Here is a 23,753-nt window from a genome sequence, read left to right as displayed (position 1 = left end):
TTGTGAATCATTTCAGTGTTTAGGCTGCCCAAGTCCAAGCTAACTGGGGATACTGACTGTTATGAATTGGAATCAGATCCCCGTCTGGACATGAAAGGCAGCGTGATTCCATTTAGCGGAATGTGAGGGATGGTTAAGTCTAACTAGGAGCCAAGGTTAATATCAACAGTGATAAGTCATACTGATAATTCATTCCTGGTGGCTTCATCGGTAAAGAATCCACGTGCCAATGCAGGAGATGCAGGATTCTTGGGTTTCATCCCTGAGTCCGGAAGTTCTACTGGAGAACAGAACAGCTGCCCACTCCAGTATTCTTGCCTGGAGAATTCCATGGACAGAGGAACCTGGCAGGCTATAGTCCATGGGGTCACAGAGTCGGACACGACTGAGCGACTAACACTTTCACTCTTTTTTCACCCTTAACATGATGTAAAGAGGGGTGGCATTTTACTTCTATGGTTTTCCATTCAAAAACTCACTACCCTCTCTAGTCATGAAAAGAATGCCAGACAAATTCCAATAGAGGGGTATTCTACAAAATTCTGGATCTGTATTTCGGAAAACTGCTAAAGTCATCAAAAAACAAGGAGGGTCTGAGAAATCGTCACAGCTGAGAGGGACTTAGAGAAACATGATGGCAAAATGTTGTGGATCCTGGATGGGATCCTGACCAGAAAAGGACATTAGGTAATAACTAAGGAAATCTGAATAAAGTGTCAGTATTTTTCATTTATTGTGACAAATGTACCATTCTGTAGTAAGTTGTTAAAAACAGGGGAAAGTGGGTATGTGTATATTGAAATTCTCTGTATTATCATCTTCATGATTTTTCTGTAAATCTGAGACTATTTTAAAATGAAAATTTATTTTTAAAACTTTGTGTAGGAGAGGTCTACAGAGCAACACCTTAGCCTGTTCACCATAGAAAGGGATGTTGAAGCCCTGCTGTGTGCAAGGTTAGCCCTGCTGTGTGCAAGGGATTGGAGAGACAGAAGTCAATGAAACAGGCATGGCTCATCTTCCAAAGTCTGCAGTCCAGCAGGGAGGGACTTTGTGCATTTCCCACTGTTGGAATTTCTCTCGATGGATGTGACATACTTTCATAATCTGATTTCTTATGAATTAAAACAATACAACAGGATGCTGAATAAAAGTAATAATTAGTAGACTCTCCTTAAGAATGTTAACCTGGATTTCCTAGGCCACACCAACTCCTATTATTGGACTATGATTTTTTAAGTGTTTTTTTGGTGAGATTAGAGATCGATCAGTTTAGCATGGTGTTTCCCACACTTACTTAACCTTGACCGAGGTATATATTAAAAATGAAAGTGCACTGACAGAACACTAGCAGACGTGTATTCACTACAATGAAAGCTGGTTTGAAAAAGGCAAAGGTAAAGGGTCTCACAGATGTATTTCCTTAAGGAAAAACGTGAAAGCAAAACATCTTTTTGTTTTACATGTTCTTATAAAACTTTTAAAGTCATTTGTACATATTCCATGTCTCTTGTATATCTGTGTTTTTAAATATTTGTGTATTTTTGGTCTTTCAGATATTTGTATTTTGAATATTTTTGTCTTTTTAAAATCCCCTGTCTATTGGAAACAGTCTTGTGGCTGAGAGGTATTATTAGCATGATACATCAGATGCAGCACTACATTTTCATTCAGTGCTGTGTGTAGTGAAAAGTCCCACATTCTATATACACTGGAGCAAAGAGGCAAACGATATGAGTTATATGCTGTGTGATACTTGTGTCCTCTTAGTTTAGGCTACTCCATAGAGTGGTCATTGTTTCTTCTTGGGCAGCACATATCTAGGGTTTTTGTTTTTTTGGCCATGCCACGAGGAAGCATGCAGGATCTTAGTTCCCTACCAGGAACCAAACTCGTGATCCCCGAAGTGGAAGCATGGAGTCTTAAACACTGGATTGCTGGGAAAGTCCCCTAGATTTTTTTTGTTTTTCCTTTTTGAAAGTTAAAGCTCAGATTACTCTTCTTCACTTTAAAGTATTCTAAATTTGTGTTGGTTCAGATATCATTTAGAACCCCCAAGAACTTCTTATCATTTAAATCCTTATCACTTTAGCCATAGATCTGGAGAGAACACGTTAGTATTGGATAATTATTTAATATTGATTGTTGTTGTGGTTCAGTCACTCAATCATGCCAACTCTTTGTGGCTGCATGGTCTGCAGCATGCCAGGCTTCCCTGTCCTTCACAGTCTCCTGGAGTTTGCTCAAATTCGTGTCCATTGAGTTGATGATCCAACCCTCTCATCCTCGGTCCCCCTTCTTTTCTTCCCCTCAATCTTTCCCAGCATCAGGGTCTTTTCTAATGAGTCAGCTCTTCACATCAGGTGGCCAAAGTATTGGAGCTTCAGCTTTAGCATCAGTCCTTCCAAGAAATATTCACGGTTGCTTTCCTTTAGGATTGAGTGGTTTGATCTCCTTGCAGTCCAAGGGATTCTCAAGAGTCTTCTCCAGCACCACAGTCGAAAACATCAATTCTTCGGTGCTCAGCCTCCTTTCTGGTCGAACTCTCACATCCATACATGACTACTGGAAAAACCATAGCTTTGACGATCCAGACTTTTGTCAGCAAAGTGGAGTCTCTGCTTTTTAATATGCTGTCTAGGTTTCTCATAGCTTTTCTTCCAAAGAACTGCTGCTGCTGCTTGCTAAGTCACTTCAGTCATGTCCGACTCTGTGCTACCCCATAGACGGCAGCCCACCAGGCCCCTGTCCCAGGGATTCTCCAGGCAAGAACACTGGAGTGGGTTGCCATTGCCTTCTCCAATGCATGAAAGTGAAAAGTCAAAGTGAAGTCACTCAGCCGTGTCTGACTCTTAGCGATCCCATGGACTGCAGCCTACCAGGCTCCTCCGTCCATGGGATTTTCCAGGCAAGAGTACCGGAGTGGGGTGCCATTCCAAAGAACAAGCGTCTTTTAATTTCATGGCTGCAGTCACAGTCTGCAGTGATTTTGGAGCCCAAGAAAATACAGTCTGTCACTATTTCCATTTTTCCCCCATCTATTTGTCATGAAGTGATGCGACTGAATGCCATGATCTTAGTTTTTTTGAATGCTGAGTTTTAAGCCAGTTTTTCACTCTCCTGTTTCACCAAATATTGCTTAACATCATGGACATCTGCTGAAATTATGTGACTAGGTTTGGGACATTATGGCAATCAATCAAAAGATGATGTACATGGGTATACAAACCCAGGTGCATTTGGCTGCATGTAACAGGAATTATATTTGGCTATGTGTAGTAGGAATCTTGGAGAAGGTGATGGCACCCCACTCCAGTACTCTTGCCTGGAAAATCCCACGGACAGAGGAGCCTGGTGGGCTGCAGTCCATGGGGTCGCAAAGAGTTGGACACGACTGAGTGACTTCACTTTGACTTTTCACTTTCATGCATTGGAGAAGGCAATGGCAACCCACTCCAGTGTTCTTGCCTGGAGAACCCCAGGGACGGGGGAGCCTAGTTGGCTACTGTCTATGGGGTCGCACAGAGTCAGACACTACTGAAGCAACTTAGCAGCAGCAGCACTAGGAATCTGACAACAATGGCTTAACTAAATAGCTTTTCCCCCTTTATATCAGGGAATTTAGAGGTGAGCAATACACCTCTAAACTGGTACAGTAACTCTGTGATGTCATCAAGGACCCCAAGTTTGACTGGCTCCTTGGGTCACTACCTTTAGCTTGTGACTTTTGTCCTCTGGGTCACAAGTTGGCTGCTGCAGCTCCAGATGTCAAATCTGTATCTCATGCAGGAGAAAGGAGGACAAAGACAATCAGCAAAAGGTAAAGGCAGCTGAGTCTTTCCCTTTCACCAGGAAAACATCTTTCTGGAAGTCAATTTAGCAGACATCCCCTTACTTCTCATGGTCACTACTAGCTGTGAAGAAGCTGAGAAAAATCAAGTCTGTACCTGGCCTTGGGCACCCTGAACAAAATCAGGTTTCTACAGGTAAGGAAGGCGAGGAGAGTGGATATTGTGTAGGCGGTTTCGGGGCTGGCCACCGGGAGCTTGAAAGTCAATTGGTGGTAACTGCTGCCCATACATCAAAGCACAGAGCAAATGTCCTCCAGGGACTACTCCAGCTGTTTCTGTTAAAGACAGCTTACTAGAGGATTAAAATAATATTTATTTAGTTGATTTTTTACATATATACTTTCATACTTTTCTTTCTTTAAAAAAAATTTATTTTTATTTATTTATTTGGCAGCGCTGGGTCTTAGTTGCAGCACACGGGATCTTTGATCTTCATTGCAGCACGCAAACTCTTACTTTCCCTTAGTGGGATCTAATTCAGGATCGAACCTGGGCCCCCTGCATTGGGAGCATGGAGTGTTAGCCACTGGACCACCAGGGAAGTCCCCACACATGTTTTTCTAGAAGAAATTTTTGTAGAAAAAAATAACATCAGCATCACTTATTTTCATGGAACACATCCTCTATTTCTTCAGAGCACAGTTTAGGAAATTCTGGCCTAAGTCCTAGAAATAACCCATTCCAAATGACAGATACATTTTACATTAAGAAAACCCCAAACTTTAAGATTCCTTTAAATCATATCTTCTCTTAGTTAAAAAAAAAATTCTTAATGTAATTAAGATTTAAAAATTGATGTATGTATTTCAGCATAAAACATTGTATACTACCTAGGTCTACAAATTTTCATTTCCAAATTCCAAATGGATGAATAGGAACCCACTGTACACTTCCTGGTTAACACTTCTAGAAACAATAATGCTCACTTGTGAATCTGAACCTGTTTAGTACCTGCTTCATTGATTTGGTCCCTACTCCCTGCCACTGTTACAAAGTCTTCTTTTGCTCTTTTTTACTGACACTGGCTCACTTCCTGAGTGAAATGAATCCTTCTTTCCTGCACTCAATTCTGAATGACTTCATTTAAAACATTTCTTTTCTTGATTGAAGTATAGTTGATTTACAATGGCATGACTTCATTTTTAAATGTAAAAAATAATGCCTGTTACTATTTTTAAATAATACAAGCTCATTGCAAAAAAATCACAAATTTGTATGTCTTAGCTGGCACAAAGTTCCCTCTCATAGATAGCTGTTAACATTATTTATATTCTTGCAGAGTTTTTGAATGCATGTTAATTTTTAATATGTAAAAATATACAGATAGAAGATACTGTTTCTGTTAAAGACAGCTTACTAGAGGATTAAAATAATTTTTATTTAGTTGATTTTTTACATATATACTTTCATACTTTTCTTTCTTTAAAAAAATTTATTTTTATTTATTTATTTGGCGGCGCTGGGTCTTAGTTGCAGCACACAGGATCTTTGATCTTCATTGCAGCACGCAAACTCTTACTTTCCCTTCATTCACTCTTGTTCTTTGCTAAACAATTCTATTTTGTTGAAAAAATTCAAGGTATTATTCAAGCCTTTCAATCAAGATGCATGGCTCAAAGCCTTGGTTCCTTTGTCTGTGAAATGGGCCAAACAAACCTATCCTCTAAAGGTGTTGGAAGGACTGGAAATGATGCCTAAAAGCACTTAGAATAACTCCTGGCACTTAGTGAGCATTGTATAAATATTTGTTATTCCATTTTTGATACAATTCCAAAATAAATTATCTGGTTTCCAAAACTGCACAAAATTGTATAAAAATAGAAAATTAGAAATTATGCCAGCGCTTACAGGCATATTATTGTTTTCAAGTTCCTTCTGAAAGATGGTGGGCAAACAGGCCTCATGGAAATCAAATCTATTTCACAGATGCCACAAAGAATGGGGGCTTCTGGAGTCTGATGTGGGCTGTGTCACTGTTTCCCTCCACTTGGCCATCACTATATTTTCTCATTTTTTTAAAAAATAAGAGATTCACCTTAGGATGTTTACCATAAAATATAGAGACTATAGTAGGCTGAATAATGGCCCCCAAATATGTCTGAATCCAAATCCTCAGAACCTGTGAATAGGTTACATTACAAGACAAAGGGGAATTGTAGCAGATGGAACGAGGCTGCTAATCAGATCACCTTAAAATAGGGAGATTAGCCTGGATTATCCAGGTGAAAGTGTTGGTTGCTCAGTCATGTCCAACTCTGCAATCTCACGACTGTTGTCCACCAGGCTCCTCTTTCCATGGGATTCTCCAGGCAAGAATACAGGAGTGGGTAGCCCATTCCCTCATCCAGGGGATCTTCCCAACCCAGGGATTGAACCCAGGTTTCTCGAGTGGCAGGCAGATTCTTTACTGTCTGAGTCACCAGAGAAGCCCTTATCCAGGTGTGCCCAGTGTAATCACAACATCCTTCCATGGGGAAGAGGGAGGCAGAAGACAGTGTCAGAGTGACATCCTGTGAGGACTTGACTGGTCATTGCTGGCTATGGACAGGGGTCATAAGGCAAGAAATGCAGGTGCCTCTTAGAAGCTGCAAAAGACAAACAAACGGATTCTCCCCTTAATCTTCCAGAAAGGATAATGGCCCTGCCGAAACCTTGATTTTAGTCCATAGAGATTCATTTCAGATTTCTGACCTCCGGAACTGTTAAATAACATATTTGTGTTTTTCAAGTCACTAACTTCCTGGTAATTTGTGACATCAGCAACAGGAAACATACAGGGAAAGAATGTCATTTCAACTCAGGCAAAAAAGGACATTTGGGAGCCTCAGATACTCTTTCAAGTCAAACCTTAACAAACAAAAAGGCAAACACTAGACAAGGCAAACCCTAAATAGCTAACACATGTCACAGAGTTGTTATCATGAGATGGCATTCAAAATCAAATCTCATTTCTACACCAGGGTCCAGGAGCCTATTGTGATCCCAACAATGCATCTTCAGTGAAGAAGAATAAAACAAGACATTGCCATTTTATTGCAATATGAGAATAAGATGGAGTGAAAGCCAGGGTATTGGTTAAATTAGAAAATAATAACTGGTGGGTGGCAACAAAGGAGGACACGGTAAAATGGCAAGAAGCAGAAGCAAAGGAAAAAGATGTCAGAACCATGAAATGGGGCCATTTCACGCATGGGAAATAGTTGAATAATCTCACTTCTGGTATTGATGGCATGGGCATTCAAGGTAATGTCGCATGCGCATCAATGAGAAACTGCATGAGGTTTTTGTGGTGTGTTTAAGATGACAAGGAAATAGGCAAGAGAGTCGAGGGGGAAAATTCATCCAAAATGATCATATTTTCTTTTCAAGCTTTAGGGCTTTGTAGGGAATAAACTTGATCACCCAAATTACATCTCACATCATATCCCCTCCCCAAATGAGAGGCAAATTAGGAATGGTGGCAGGAGGGTTGGCTCAGCACAACAGTGAGTTCAGTCTCATTTGGGGTTCAAGGCGTATCAAGTTTTTACTTCAGCCCCGGTGCTCTGTACTCTGTGAGCCTTCTGGATGCTTGTGCGGCTTCCTGGTTCAGGCAAATGAAGCCTGCCCAGTGATGGGGGCTTTGTTCAGGAATGGAGAGAAACCTTCCTGTTTTGTTTCAAATAAAGCGTTACCATGTCAGACTCTCTGATGAGGGGATGAGATTCCAAGTGGAGTGGTATGTTGACCAGGCCTTTACTTATATTTCCTTCCACTTTTGATATTTTGGTTGTTGGTCCCTGAGGAACCTCTACTGAACCATTTGTTAAATATTTTTCAACTATTATCCAGTTATTATCCATCATAATTTAAGATTTTATTAAAGGTCCATCTTAACCTATTTTTCTTACCACCTTAATTATTTCATATTGACATGGTGTTGCCTAAAATAGCAAATCCTTGAACTCTTAACCATTTTTTCAATATGGCCCACATATCAATAATGAATATTTGTCAATAATGAATATTCATATGTTATCACATATGAATAATGATAACTAGTTTTCACCAGGTCCTTACATTGTACAAAGGACAAAGCTTTATATGACTTAATTTTCCCAGAATTCTGAATGATAGACACCTTTATGATCATCATGTCACATCTAAGAAAACTATGGACTTGTTCAACTCACAGCAAACAAAGTGATTGTCAATTAATTTTATCAAACAACAAAGTTTTTATAATGAACACTGGGTTAGCTGGAACCTTCAAGTAAACATGATTTTCTTAACTCTAAAATTATGAGGGAAAAGCAAGTCATCTGACAGTAAACCCAATTAGGAATATAACTAAAATGAACGAACCCCAAAACCAATTCATAGTACTGGCATAGGTCACCACTTCAGTCCATGATCATCAACTATACTTACATCCTATTGATGATCTAAACTTATATCATGAGGACGCCAATTAAGAAAATGGCAAGAAGTTCTAGAGATGGATGGTGGTTATGACCATAGAACACTGGGGATCACTTAATGTCATAGAATTGTATACTTAAAATGGCTGAAGTGATAAATTTTATGTTATGGATGTTCGACCACAATAAAAAAAGAATATGGTGAGTCACTGACTTTCTTGGCTTGGTGTGTATTATTCCTGATGGTTAGTTAAGTCACTTTGGTTGCTATAGAACCAATAGTAGCTAGCTTGAGCCAAAAAAGGGGAATTGCAAGGATGCAACGGCATATCTCAGAAATCAAGGGCAGGAATACTAAGAGATCTCGGAGGACTAGAGTCAGGAACTTTAAGGCCATTGGGACTCTTCCTTGTCTCTGCTTTTCTCTGTGATTCTTCTACATCCTCATTCTCTCAACTGCCCGATTTCTCGGTCTCTCTGGCTCACAGGGTGGAATGTACTCACTGCCCTCCTCTCTTCATGACTTCCAACTTTACTTGGCCTGTTGTTTTCTTGCGTTGAGAATAACTGGCCATCTCTCACTCCTAATTCCACATACCCATAAAAGGGAAACTTCCCTGGTGGCTCAGATGGTAAAGAGTCTGCCTGCAATGCAGGAGACCCAGGTTCGAACCCTGGGTCAGGAAGATACCCTGGAGAAGGAAATGGCAATCCACTCCAGTATTTTTGCCTGGAGAATCCCACGGACAGAAGAGCCTGGTGAGCCCCAGTCCGTTGGGTTGCAAAGAGTTGGACATAACTGAGCGACTAACAGTTTTAACATGAAAGTGAAGCTGATTGGCACATCCTGGGTCAGGTGACCTTCCCTGGTCCAGTCAGCCCTGGTCACGGAGTAATATAAACATGGCCAATTCTGAGAGACCCGTGACTGAGCACATATCTCAAATAGTGTCTTAATATTTGGAAATATCCACCCCCACTAACCCAAGTAACATTCTTCCCTCCAGTTCTCAGCACAGTTGCATTCAGTTTAGTTAAAATGGAAGAATATACAGTGGTATGAATTATGTGGTTAGTAGATGAGTCAGGGTCACTTCCTCCTCTTCTGGAGCCAAATTCTTCATCTTGGGAGAGCCTTGAAGCCGTGAGTGGGTTTTTTTTGGAGAGGTGGGGGTGAGGGGGGGTGGTGGGGAGTGTTTTGTTTCCAGCTGTCGTGCTCCAGCCCTGAGGGAGCACAGTAGATGCTCCAGGTTCGACCCTCACATGCTAAGTCGTGAGTCCACAGTCCTGACCAGTTGCCCTGCTTTCTCTGAATTCACAGACCCCACACAGTACTAGCAGACTTTCTTCTGGTAAAGGGCATCCTTTCCATTTTGCCTATTTCCTGGGTGTGTTTCTCTTTGTTTCTGGCCAAGGCATGAGTCTCTTCACCTCTTCAGAGGGCTTTGTTCTTTGAGCCTCTGTGGGTCCCTTTCCTGCAATGCCTCTGAGTTGCCAGGAAGTTACAGGGTCACTTTTGTCCATAGTTGATTCTCATAGGTATAAATTTTCTTAACAACACTCAGGTGTAAAAACATTGTATTTCTTCTTTTAAAAAAAATTCAACTAATTCATCCAGCTGTGAGACCTACCTGCCAGCTGATAAGTCTGATGTGGCTATTACTGGAGCTGGCCTGCATCTCCATGGGACCAGCTGGGATCCTGGAGGTTATGTGACGCCTGGAAGCTGTGAGGACCCTGATCCTTGGTCCAGGGGAGTGGTTGGTGGTGTAGTTACCCACTTTGCTGCAGGAGGCAGTGCTGAGCGGGTCCCAGCCCTGCTGCCCTGAGTGGGTTCAGAGGAATCCTTCCTGACTTGTGGGGTCACAAGGACTCCCACAGGTCTCAAGGCTCCCAGGGCTTTGTAGGGGGTATATGCCAGCCTCAAGACTGTGGTGTCCCTCCATCTCCTGGGTCCTTCAACTCCAGAGCACACGTCTCTCCTCTGTTAAGGTCAAATCCATCCTTTAAGCTTTATGGCCTCACCTCACACCCCTGTGACCTGAACCTGAGCTTTAGAAAGACAAGAAAAGCTTCTGCTTCCAGGATATAGGCATGGGGTGGCACATGAACAGGCAGAAATGTGGGTACCATTTATTTCGGACAAGCAGAAAGGTGGGTACCATTTATTCTTTTATGAGTCTTGGAAACTGGACACTGTTGATTTCTTCATCAAGAGAAGCTGCAGAGAAATATGCCCACTCATTTGCACAGCCCCTCACAGTTTCCCTACCCTAGAAAGGAGAGGAGAGTGTCCACCCAGATCACAAACCACAGAAGGGAATGGGGAGGTCCCTGAAGGGTACCTCACTTACAGCAGTCGCCTGACAGCAGCACTGTCAGGGTGAGGAACCCCTGAACCATGCCGCTTCCTACCAGAAGTGGTGAGCACGGGACGGTTTTTTGACAAAGTATAAGTGTCCTAAAAATGCAATGCTTTCTTTATAATGATTATCTATGATGATTAAGTATTAAATCATAGCATTTGCTCTAACTCATAATATTAAATGAGAGGCATTACATGATGCATACAGCCTTCCCCAGAAGATGAAAGACTTGACTTTTCAAATTTTCTATTCCAACTCCTCTAAATTGTAAGCCCACAAAAGTCACTGACTCCAGTCTTAATCGCCTCCGTCCTCCCATGCTCAGACACTGCAGGACTCCATAATGACTCAGTGAGTTAACTCCTTTCATTTAAGTGCCCAAGGGGAGATAAAAGAATGAAAACCTTCCCCACCATTTCCCTGTGGACCTGTGGGAAGGAAGGACTTGTGATGTCTGTGTCTGAGTTGAGCGTGGGGGAAACAACTGCCAGGGGATTCCATGAACAGATGGGCGGGGAGTGTCTGTAATCCTTCAGGGAGTATGGAATTAGCTCCTGAAATGCGCCCACTGGACACAGGCAGGTCCAGAACTGAGGCCAGTATCCATCCAGCCGATGGAGATGGTTTCCTCAAAGAGGGAGACCCGTCATTTCTTTCCAGCCAGAGTAAGTGAACTCTCACCCTCCGAATGTTTGCTGTAAAGATTTAGCAACATTTTTACTCAAAATTCACTATGTGAGTTAAAAATCATCCCATTATAGAAAAGAATCTGATTAAAGATTTAACTGAGTCGCAAAATATAGACACTTGCTACCTTTAAATCTCCAGGGTATTTTTAGGGGCAGAATACGTTCAGGTCATCCATCACACCTGCGCTGCCAACTTGCAGCTTCTAGGGGAATTTGTTGGGAGCCACCTTCTCACCCAGCAGGCCCACATTTGGGGCTGAACACCTTCTTCTGAGTGATCCTTGCTGGGAGAGAACAGCCTGAAAGGGACTTCACAGCCCTGCAAGGAAAAGAGAAAAAAGCCCTGCATTCTGCTGCAAGGCTGAGAAGGTCTTTCATTGCTAATGAAAACAATTTGGAGAAGTTGGCCAGGAGCCTGGAGCTGGGGGAACTAGAGCCATAAGTTACTAAGTACCTTATAAAGGCCCCCCTGGGCAATTGAGAGAGTCCCTGGCTTGGCTATCAGAAGCAACCATGGGGCCTGAGGAGGCATCAGGTCCCAGCCTGGATGCAAGTTGATGTCATCGGGGCCAACACCAGACCAGGGAAAAGGAGAGAACAAAAGATAAAGAGAGAGATTGTCATTTTCAGCTTGTAGGATGCCAAATGGGGATTCAAACATGTTGGAGAATGGAGCAGGGTAGGGAGCATTTATTTGCTCAAGGAGTTTCAGGAATTCTCGCCCCTCTTACTCAAGTATCATTTTCCAGAATTCATCACCTGCTTCTTGCATCATGTCTGGAAACTGGGGTTTCTTCTTGGTATTAATTCAGAAGATGTGCATGTTCAAGCTTTCCCAGCCTGTGAGAGGAGCTAGATAGAGATTCTGGGAAGTAAGATGCAGGCATTTCCACCTCTGTGTTTCCTTAAAGGCCACAGTATTCATGCTGATGTTCCTGAATTCTATTTATTATTGTTGGGTCTGCCCACTTGGAAAATGAGACTAGAAAGACCTGTCCTACCGACTGGCAGGAGGGTGTTGTGGGAATCGATTCACTCTGAAGAATAAATGAATGATTTCAATATTGATGCAGAATGGGAGTCTTTGCATTTTGAGACCCGTTGAGTTCTTAGCTCCTCAGGAGGGCAGAGGTTTGTCTAGTCTGACTCTATAATGACCCAACTCTTAGAATAATGGTTGAACGCAGCAGGAACTCAAAAAATTGTGTTGAATAAATAAATGAGAAAAAGTGGAAAGCACGGAACTCTAGAGTTTAACAGCTGGAGGGATCTCTTGGGTCAATCTCAAATCTTGGTTTACAAGCCCCAGTGAGGTTTATGCTTCTTTTCAGACTATTGCAATCTCAAGGGTGGAAAAGTTGAGCAGGCCTTCATGATGAGAATGATTAAGTCTCACGTTCAGATTCTCTGTCTGCTTTGCTGTAACATGAAATTCACTTTGAAAAACAAAACAAAATAACTTAAGCTCTAATTATTAGCTTTCTTTTTGGCAAGGGAAAATAAATTCCAATCCAGCACTAAGCATGACATGTCTGGTCCTATTCACTCTTAAGTTAAATTAAAAAAAAAAAAATTGGAAATTTTCTTGGCATTCTATGTCTTCACCCCAGGTTCATGGAGAGGTCATAGGAACCGAAAACACATATCTGTGAATGCCTTCTGGGTCACAGCTAAAGCCAGCTTGGCCTCCCAAAGTTTTCTCCAACATCTGGGACTCACAGCATGTCAGCTCTTCGCTAGAACAATCTGAGTGACAATCATCAATCAGAAAGGGATGCAGAGGTCTTATGGTCCCTTCATCACATGGCTCGCCATAGTCACCGAGTCTGATAAGGGGAGATCCTCGCCATGTTGCAGCTCAAGACACTGCTTGTTAACTGACCCTGGATGCCCTGCAGACCACAGGGCCTGTCAGGAGAGGGAATGGGTGGTGAAACCAGCAGCCTGTGGGCTAACGGTCAGGGAAGTTGCACATCTCCCTCCATACCCTCTGACTGCATTCCCCTCGCTCAACAGCACCAAGATCTGTTCGTATGGCACCCCTGACTGCTCCAGCCTATCCCAGACTCCCCCTGGCTCTTCCCTCAGTATCAGAGCCATTGTGTGTGTTGTGAGCAGAAGCAAAGATGCAGAAAGATGGTTATCACCTGTCAACAGAGGTCCTCTTGGGCAGTGCAATTGAAGGGGGCAGGTGGACATGATTAAACTTTTCCTTTATCCATGCCCATGTGGCTCAACTTGTTACAACCAGCATCTATAAAACGTACAATTTTTTTTAAAAATCCAATAAAATTAAAAAGCAAGTTGCAAAAGGCTGCATGTCATATTATATCATCTATGGAAAATCCCAAACAATGAAAACTATGCATTGCTTATGGAGTTATACCTTGGTAGTAAAAGCCCCAAACCTGCCCGAACAGTTCAGCTGGATCTGTGACAGCTTGTTTCCTTAAAAAAGCGAAAAAGATCTCCAGGCAAATATTTGTTGTCGTTGAGTCTCTCAGTCTTATCTGACTCTTTGCGACCCATGGGCTGTAGCCTGTCAGGCTTTTCTGTCCATTGAATCCTGGCATGCGTTGTCATTCCCTTCTCCAGGGCATCTTCCCAACCCAGGGATTGAATCTGTCTCCTGCATTGGCAGGCAGATTCTTTACCTCTGAACCACCAGGGAAGCGCTCAAAGGGAATATAGCAGAAGGTTAGTGCTCAGGGGGGTAGGGAATGGGTACTTGGGAAACTGTTATAGTATTCTTCATCATTTTCCATCTGTTTGAAATACTTCATGAGCTAAAATTTTAACCACAATAAAGGTTAAAATTTATTTTTACTGTCTTTATAACTTATCGTCTTAGCAACTTGCTATGCATTCTCCAGATATAAAAAGAGCCAAAAGAAGGAGGAAGGAAGGATCATGAGTCTGGGAGAGCTAGATTGCTTTTCTGATTTTCCTTATCCTTTGTCTTAGTTCAAGCTGCTGTAATGAAGTACTATAGACTGGGAGGGGTTGGGTGGGGCATAAACAACAAATATTTTTTTCTCACAGTTCTGGGAAGTCCAAGACGAATCTGTGTCTGGTAAGAGTCCTCCTCCTGGTAAGATGGCCACCAACTTACTGTAAGCTCTTCTTATAAGGGCACTAATCCCATCATAGGGGCTCCACCTTCATGATCCCATCTAAACCTAATTACTTCCCTTAAGGCCCACCTCTGATACCATCACACTGAGGATTGGGGCTTCAACATATGACTTTGGGGACACAAATATTCAGTCCATACTGTTCTTGTACAGGGCCTTATTTGGCAGCAAATGAGGTAGAAAGGCAAATTTAATGTCCTCTGGCTAAATGGATGGATGTACAGATGGACGGATGGACAACTAATAAAGCAACAGCTGCCAGGTTCTCTGTGCAAGTTGGAATCTGCCTTCCTCATGAAGGCTCACAGAGGAGGTCCCCCGAGGCTGTGGAACTGCTCACTGCTCACCTCTGGTTCTAATACAATGCATTCATGAAATTGGTACCCTTATGCTTTTGCCTGTCAGGCCACAAGAACCTACATGTGTAATAAGTAGTTAGAAGACAAAGAGCTCTTGCTACTGATTTTCCCCCTTGTGCCAGGGTTGCAGGGTGACAGGGGGTGAACATTCCTCATGTCTTTCCCCTGTCCTGAATAAGGACCTGCAGCTGTGGCTGTAGGGACCCAAGGAGACGGTGGTTCCCCTGCTCTCAGAGACAGGAAATAATAATGATCTGTGCGGTTCAAATGTACTACCTTGGTTTTTATCCCTCCCCAGCTCCCCCCTCCCAAAAAATAGTCTCTGAGAAATAGTAGGGCAGGTGTTTTTCATTTTGCCCTTTTCTTAGATGGTGTAACCTGGATCTAAGGAATTGAGGGCCTGACTGGGGTCACAGTTAAGAGCATGTCCCTTGGCTCAGAGACCAGAGCACCACCAGCCTCTAGCAGCCTTCCTGGAGAGGAAGTCCCCAGCCCACCAGGACAGTCAAAGTTTGCTGAGCATTTCCTACATTCCAGGTGCCATGCACATCAGCTGATGTTTACTCTTCACAGCAGCTCTGAGTTAGGTAAGCTCTGTGGCTGGCAGGTCAGGTGTGCACAAGCGACCCATTGGGAATGACCCTGCTGAGGGAGGTAGGGACTGGGCCAGGGAGGACCAGACATCTTGCTAAGGATCCATCCTCCAGGTGAGCGGGAGCTATCCAGGGCTTCCAATAGCACAGTGCCAAACCTGACTTGGTTTTAGGAAAAGTCCTGTGGCTTCAGGGTAGAGGATGAATTGAAAGGGCAGGAGTGGAGTCTAAGAGGCAACTTTGAGGTCACTGCTTTGACTGGGTATGAGCAAAGGTGGGGAGGACTAGTGTGGAGACCTTGGCAAAGGGGGATGGCTCCAGGTCTGGGCAGCATGGAGGACTGCAGGAGAGAGGAGCTGGTAGGAGGCAGCAGTCAGACAAGGAGGAGGAAATCACAGACAGGGGCTCTTGCTTCAATCAGCCACCAAAAGTCCTTAGGACTTTGCACAAGTCACAGCATCCCTTTGGGACTCAGTTTCCACTTCTATAAAATGATGGGGAGAGGCAGCCTCTCCCACTGCAATGCTTCTGGGTCCTAGTGCCTGGCACCAACAGGAGAGCCAGAGAAACTGCCAAGGCAGCAGGGAGTGGTGGGTTCCCAGGAGCCAGTTGGCATCCTGGCAAGCAGAATGGCAATGCTGAGGCAAAGGGTGAGCAAGCACTGCCAGGCTGGCCCATGTGACCAGGACACCAAAGTCATCACGGTAGGGCTCCAGCCAGGCATGGGCAGGGCTGGGCCTTGAACCACATCCTCTCTTTACATAACTGCCTTCACAACAACTTGTTTTCTCAGTCGGGTGGTGCCAGGCATCTGATTGAATGGCTTTGGCAATTACTGACTGTCTGAGTCTGGTCTAGGGAGCAGGAAAGAGCACGAAGCAAGGTGGCCTTAAAATTTTCCCAGCCCTCTGGCGCAGTCTTTTGGCGTGAGTCAAGGGTGGAGTGGATCTTCTCAAAGTCCCTCCTGACCCTGCAGTTCTAGGAGCCTCTGCTTAGGACCCTGACTTGGAAATCACTCTGAGCTGAGAATGGGGATGGGGAGCAGGGCGCTCCCATTCTCTGAGCTGAGAGTCTTGTGCTTTTCCAGGTGCTACCTCATGTCAGAAATGGGAGAGGCTGTTTGGGCTGATGGATAAACACTCTGCCTGGCAATACACATTTTACCTATTTCCAGCTGTGTGGCCGTGGGAAGTGCCTTAAACTCGCTGTGCCTCAGTTTCCTTGTGCCTGCAGAGAAAACTTGATGGGGCCCACAGTAGTCTTCTCCACTGGGGATGATAATGCTACCTACTTTGCTCTTAGGAATATTAATATTAGTGAACCTTTAACACAGAGCCAGGCACGCTTCGGTTTGCAGTTACTAATAGCTATGACCACAAGTACGCTTTGACTGTCAGTACCTACTGAGCACTCAACACCATACCAGGCTTGGGGGACATGAAGAAAGTGAAAGTGTTAGTTGCTCAGTAGTTTCCAACTCTTTGCAACCCCATGGACTGTAGCCCACCAGGCTCCTCTGTCCATGGGGATTCTCCAAGAAAGAATACTGGAGTGGGTTGCCATTCCCTTCTCCAGGGGATCTTCCTGACCCCTGGATCGAACCCGGGTCTCCCGCACTGCAGACAGATTCTTTATCAACTGAGCCACCAGGGAAGCCCCAGGGGACATCAGTTCATTTCAGTTCAGTTGCTCAGTCGTGTCCGAGTCTTTGCAACCCCATGGACTGCCAGGGGACATAGCACTAACAAAGCCTGGCGAGCTGGGCCCCATCCTCAGAGTTGCTGTCTGGAGGGGAGGCAGACAGGTTAACCCGCATGCTTTAACTACCAGGGTGCACTCTGCTAGGAATGCAGGGGAGTGCTTCAGGAGCTCATATGAGTGGCACCAGCCCCAGAGTTTGGATTCCCAGTCACCAGCAGCCTCCCTCCTGCTGTCTGGAATGATCTCCCCTGGCTGAAAAGTCCACACCCTCCCTCCATGTCACATGGCTCACTGTCTCCACTAGTTAGTGCACGCATGCCAAGTCACTTCAGTTGTGTCTGTCTCTGCGACCCTATGGACTACAGCCCACCAGTCTCCTCTGTCCATGGGATTCTCCAGGCAAGAATGCTGGAGTGGGTTGACATGCCCTCCTCCAGGGGATCTTCCCACCAGGGATTGAACCCATGACTCTTACATCTGCCTGTGTTGGCAGGTGGGTTCTTTACCACTAGTGCCACCTGGGAAGCCCCCGCTAGTCATTACTCTGCTCAAATGTCACCTCCCCCCGCCCAAGGAGCCTTCCCTGATCTTTCTGTCTAAAATAAGCCAGTGCACCTTCATTATCCTATACCCTTATCCTGCTTTCTTTATAATACACTCTCCACCGCTATACCCTGGATCTGTTTCAAAAAATGTGTTTATTGACCATTTACTTATTATAAAGTGAGCTTGATGAGAGCAGAGACTTGGCCTGCCCTCTCCTTCCCAACTGTATCCCCATTGTGTGGAACCATGCCTGGGCCACAGTGAACCATTTGTAAATGTCTCTGATGAATGAGGGGATCTCTGAGTTTGATCCTGAAGGATGAATAGGAGTTGGCCAAGAAAGGGTCAAGGAGGAAAGAGAAGATCTTTCAGATGGAGGGAACAGCACATGCAAAGGCTGGGGAAGAGAGCAGGACATTGTGGCAAGTAATTCAAAATGGCAGGTCTATTACTTCAGGTCCTCTGAGAAGCAGAGGCGAAGACAGGATTAGGCATGCAAGAGGTTTATTGGGAGAAAATTCCTGTGAAAAATAAAGGGGAAGGAACAGGAGGAGACATGGTGAGTTTTCAAACCACGATGCAGGCCTGCACCTGTAAAAGGATCTGGGAAAAGAAGGAGGGTTGGAGGGGAGAGTCTCAGACTGCAGTTCAGTTGAGTAAATTTGTAGCTGGTGGCTCAGTGGTCAAGAACCCGCTCACCAATGCAGTAGATTCAGGAGACATGGGTTCAATCCCTGGGTCAGGAAGGTCCCATGGAGAAGGAAATGGTAACTCACTCCAGTATTCTTGCCTGGAGAAGCCCATGGACAGAGGAACCTGGCAGGCTACAGTCCCTGGGGTTGCAGAGAATCAGACGTGACTGAGCACGCACACACTGCACACAGCCACAACAGATCTCTGTGGCACAATTACATGACTGACAACAAGCAGAGAGGGCAGGGGAGGCGGTGGGGAGAGGTGAGTCTAGAGAATCAAGCAGGGCCCAGATCCTAAAGGGTCCTCCAGAATCTCTCAGAAGGTTGGGCTTCATCCTGAGGGCAGCAGGATGACATAGTATGGGTTTTCACAGGCAGGGAGTATGGAATGACTAGATTTGCATGTCAGAAGGATCACCTCGGTCACAGAGAAGATGAAAACTACAACCTGTTACTTGTCTAGAGCAGTAGTCCAAGCTGTTGGGCTTTAGGGGATCAAAGCATAGTGACTTTTCCCCCCTCCATCCTTGTTCTGAAGTACTTTGAGAAACAGACGCTGGAGGCCGACTAGCAGAGGTCAGACCACACCTTGATTCCTGGTGAAGCTGTTAGTGAATGTGCCTTGGTGATACGGGTCAAACAGTTTTCCTAGCACTTGCTGCCCAGTTGTCCTCCAGAGTCAGCCTTAAGACAGCCCACTCAGGCATCCGTTTGGGTTTCCTCTACTGCCTCACTGTAGTCCATGGTGTGGAGGGAAAGAAGAAGCTGAACTCCCAGCACTTACTGTGGTCTTTTCACTGTGTAGCCTCACCCAATGGAGAAACAGATATCTGGCACCCACAGGTTGGGGTAGGACCATGGATTTTAGTCTTAGAAGCATGAGGGTGGGAAATCAGTTTTCCCCATGGTCACAAGTAGCGGCCTGGGCCAGGGTAGTGGTGTTGGAGTTGGAGACAGGAGGACAGAGAGAAGGGTCAGGACTTAGTAGCTGGGTGGACTCTGGGGGTGGTGTGTCTGTGTGCTGATTCTGGGTGTTCACAGAGAGGTCAAGGGTGCGGCCCAGGTTTTTGATGGGTGGGAGAATGGTGGGGCCACTGAGTTCCACTTCTAGTTCTCTTCCAGCCCATAACTTATTATGATGATTAATTTCATGTGTCAACTTGACTGCGCTCAGATGGGCTATGGTGTGCCCAGATGTTTGATCAGACATTATTCTGGGTGTGTTTATGAGGGTGTTTTTGGCTGAGACTGACATTTGAACCAGTTGACTGAGTAGGGCAGATTGCCGTACCTAATATGAGTGGGCCTCACCCAATCAGCTGAAGACCTGAGTAAACAAAAAGCCTGACCTGCCCCTGAGTAAGAGGGAACTCCTCCCGCCTGGCTGATTGAGCTGAGACATGGATCTTCTCCTGCCTTTGGACTCCAGCTGAAACATCAGTTCTTCTTCGGTCTCCAGGCTGCTGACTTTGAGACTAGAACTTACACTATCAGCTCTCCTGGGTCTCCAGCTTGTTAACTGTACCTCTTGAGATTTCCCACCCTCCATGACTGTGTGAACCAATTCCTTATGATAAATTTCTTTCTATGTATACATTTACATCCTATTGGTTCTGTTTCTCTGGAGACACTGACTAAAACAAGTATCTTTGAGAACTGGAAAAAGAGTCCTCTGGGCAGATGCAGTCATTGTCAAGGTGAAGGCCTGTGAGTGGAACATCTGGGTCCATCTCCCACACTCCCTCCTGTCTGGGGGCTCAGCAAAACCTGCACAGCCACACACAGTCATCTGGACACTGTTGACTAAGATAGGGGACAGAGAGGCCAGCGGATGTGATGATTTTTAAACATGTTGCTTTTGAAATGTCTGAAGGTAAAGTGAGATTGAGAGTCTTTTTTGTTTCTTTTTTTTTTAATTAGGGTTAAAAAAACCAACTCACATATCATAAAATTAACCCTTTTTAAGTGTATAATTCAGTGACATTGAGTACATTCACAATGTTGTTCTAACAATGATGTGACGGACAAGGACTTAATTTCCAAAATACATAAGAAACTCATACAACCCAATAACAACCAAAAAACTCAATCAAAAAATGGGTAGAAGATCTAAATAGACATTTCTCCAAAGAAGACATACAGATGGCCAAAAAGCACATGAAAAGATGCTCAACATCATTAATGCAAATTAAATGCAAATCAAAATGACAATAGGGTATCACCTCACTCCAGTCAGAGTGGCCATCATTAAAAAGTCCACAGACCATAAATGCTGGAGAGGGTGCGGAGAAAAGTGAACTCTTCTACACTCCTGATGGGAATGTAAATCAAAACAGCCACTGTGGAAAACAGTATGGAAGGTCCTTAAAAAAACTAAAAATAGAGTTACCACATGATCTAGCAATCCCATTCCTGGGCATATATCTGGAGAAAATTTTAATTTGAAGAGATACATGTACCCCAATGTTTGTAGCAGCACTATTCACAATAACCATGGCGTGAAAGCAATGTAAGTATTCACCAATAGATGAATGGATAAAGAAGATACAGTATCAATATACAATGGAATATTACTCAGCCATAAAAATGAAATAATGCCATTTGTAGCAACACAGATGGACCTAGAGATTATCATACTAGGTGAAGTCAAACAAAGACAAATACTATACAATATCACTTTTATGTGGAATCTAAAATATAATACAAAGGGACTTATTTGCACAACAGAAACAGACTCACAGATATAGAAAATGAACTTACGGTTACCAAAGGGGAAAGGAGGGATAAATTAGGAGCTTGAAATTAACAGATATACACTGCTGCTGCTGCTGCTGCTAAGTCGCTTCAGTCGTGTCCAACTCTGTGAGACCCCATAGACGGCAGCCCACCAGGCTCCCCCATCCCTGGGATTCTCCAGGCAAGAACACTGGAGTGGGTTGCCATTTCCTTCTCCAATGCATGAAAGTGAAAAGTGAAAGTGAAGTCGCTCAGTCGTGTCTGACTTTTAGCGACCCCATGGACTACAGCCCTCCAGGCTCCTCCATCCGTGGATTTTCCTTGGACGGAGTACTGGAGTGGGGTGCCATTCATTGACTTCTCCACAGATGTACACTATTATATATAAAATAAACAATAAGAACATAATATATAGCACAGGAACTATATTCAATATCTTCCAATAACAAATAATGGAAAAGAATATAAACACACATATACATATGTAAAACTGAATCACTGTTGTACTCCAGAAACTAACATGACATTGTAAATTAACTATACTTCAATTTAAAAAGATAACATAAAAAAGCCAATGTTGTGCAACCGTCACCACTACCTAGTTCCAAACATTTTCATTACCCACAGAAGTAGTCACTTCCTATTCCCCCCTCCCGTCAGGTCCTGGCATCCATTAACCAACTTTCTTTTTCTGTAGATTCACCTATCTTGAATATTTCATATATAAGGAATCATACTTTATGCGACCTTTTGTGTTTGGTTTCTTTTGCTTAATATCTGTTTGTTTCTTTTTAAGACTGAGGAGATGATGCAAAGGGGCCAGCTAAGATCGGAGATGTTGATAATACAGGAGAGAAAGAGGACACAATCAACAGAAAGTGACCCTGAGAAGGTGCTGGAGGGGTGGGATGCGAGGAGCCCAGGGTGAACTGCCTTCCACACTGGTGGGGGGACAACTCTCTCACGGAGGGAAGGGGAAGGGTGTGGGAAAGATGCACACACGATCATAATTGTAGTTTTGGTGGCTATGAAGGGGATTCCCATCTGATGGTTTCTATCTTCTCTGTGAGGTCAGATGTTGGCCACCTACTGAGAGGCAAAGGAGAAAATTCTAAGGTTTAAAGAGAATAAAGATGATTGAAAAGAGCTGCTATGGAGAAAGGGGGAAAATCTTTCTAGGGAAAAAGGGGGGGTTTTCCAGGCAATCTTGAGGGACCAGGTGAGGTTGGGGTCAGTGAATTCATAGTGACATTAATCTACAGTGTTATCTAGTTTTATCTGCACATCTCAGCACCCTGGACATGAGTGGTGCTTGAGTGTAACACCTGTATCTGTGGCAGCCAGACTGTGAACAGGAGAGCACAAATCTTGGAGCTGAGTCCACACACTGAGGACTGGAGAGCAGAGGTTGACTGTATCCTCCAGTGTATCTGGCACACAGTAATTGGGATGATTCTGTTCATAAGTCAGATCTCATTGCCCCTCTACTTAAAGTCCTTTAATGATTTTCTGCTTCTCCAAGAAAAGTTCCAAGGTTTTACCTTAGTCCATAAAGCCCCACATGATCCAGCTTCCTGCTGCTTCTCTGACTTCATTCTTCCACTAGCTCCCTCCCTCCCTCCATGCCCTCCTTTGGCATCCTTGCTGATTTTTTAATCTTTCCGGCACATTCCAGTCTGAGCCTTTGCCCTGGCTGATCTGCTTTTCCTGGGAAGCTCTTAGGTCAGATGCCTGGCTTGTTCCTTCACTTCCTTTAGCTCTCTTTAGATGTTTCCTCATCAAAGAGATAGTCTCTGGCCACCCTCTTTCTAAATCTACCCACCTTCATCACTCTATTCTCTTTTCCTGCTTTATTGTTCTCTGGAGCACATGTTGGCACCCCACACTTTATGGACTTGTTTGCTCAATTTTATGCACTCATGCACACACACACGAATGTGAGCTTTCTGAGACCAGGCCCCTGTTCAATTCCCCAGCACCTAGAACAGTGCCTGACTCCTGGTAGTTGTTCAATCAATCTTTATTGAATGAATTAAAAGAAAAAGCTGAGGTCCTTGGTGGTTATTATTGAGCCACTGCACTGATCCTTAAGCCACCCATGCCCATACTTCTCATCACACAAGAAAGTTGCCAACTGCCAGGATGCAGGAGAAAGCCAAGACAGAGGCAGAAGGGACAGGGTGCTGAGCGCCAGGGCAAAGCTTGCCCACTTCACCATGACCTGGTGTGGCCAGCCAGCCCCAGCCCCCGCAGAGAAACTGAAACTGAAAATTTAGCTCTTCACCTTGGCACCTAACCTCTATGATGACCCTTATGCTTGGTTTAAGTAAAAGAAACACTCCTTCAGCCAGGACAAACCATAGTTCCTAGGTACACCAGTTAGAGCTTGGATTTGGTTGCTAACATGGACAAAAGTGACTTACACAAATTAAAGGTTAAAGTTTCCAACTATCACAAGTCTAGGCTAGAGAGAGGTATGCAGGTCAGGGCAGGCGCTGCAACCCTCATGTTCTCAGTGGCCCTGGCTCCTTTGTCTTTCTGTTCTCCTGCCCTGAGTGTGTGGCCCTGTCTCCCAAGATGGCTGCATGCCCTCCAGCATTTGTCCATGGTCCAGGGAAGAAGGGGGAGAAGGGTAATGGATCAAAGCCACAAGGCCAGCAGAGGTTTCCCAGAAACCCCACTC

At 44.3% G+C, this 23,753-nt stretch overlaps 2 long non-coding RNA genes across 3 annotated transcripts; one reads left to right on the top strand and one right to left on the bottom strand.

Annotated features, from left to right (window-relative positions):
• Positions 1-4,158: 4,158 nt before the first annotated feature.
• Positions 4,159-15,068, bottom strand: LOC129623252 (uncharacterized). 2 transcript variants are annotated; one of them, XR_008700433.1, is made up of 3 exons: positions 14,347-15,067; positions 13,454-13,560; positions 4,159-4,411 (listed from the first exon to the last, which is right to left on the bottom strand). It is a non-coding gene; the product is annotated as an uncharacterized LOC129623252 (long non-coding RNA). The 2 variants fall into 2 exon arrangements; XR_008700434.1 differs by lacking the exon at positions 4,159-4,411 and adding an exon at positions 11,874-12,742 and having other exon boundaries at positions 14,347-15,068.
• LOC129623253 (uncharacterized) lies at positions 13,616-22,188 on the top strand. The gene is made up of 3 exons (XR_008700435.1): positions 13,616-14,003; positions 14,349-14,397; positions 21,867-22,188. It is a non-coding gene; the product is annotated as an uncharacterized LOC129623253 (long non-coding RNA).
• Positions 22,189-23,753: the final 1,565 nt, after the last annotated feature.

The sequence above is a fragment of the Bubalus kerabau genome, chromosome 11, assembly GCF_029407905.1.
Source record: "Bubalus kerabau isolate K-KA32 ecotype Philippines breed swamp buffalo chromosome 11, PCC_UOA_SB_1v2, whole genome shotgun sequence".
Classification (NCBI taxonomy): domain Eukaryota; kingdom Metazoa; phylum Chordata; class Mammalia; order Artiodactyla; family Bovidae; genus Bubalus; species Bubalus kerabau.
This window is presented reverse-complemented; position numbering and strand designations above follow the sequence as displayed.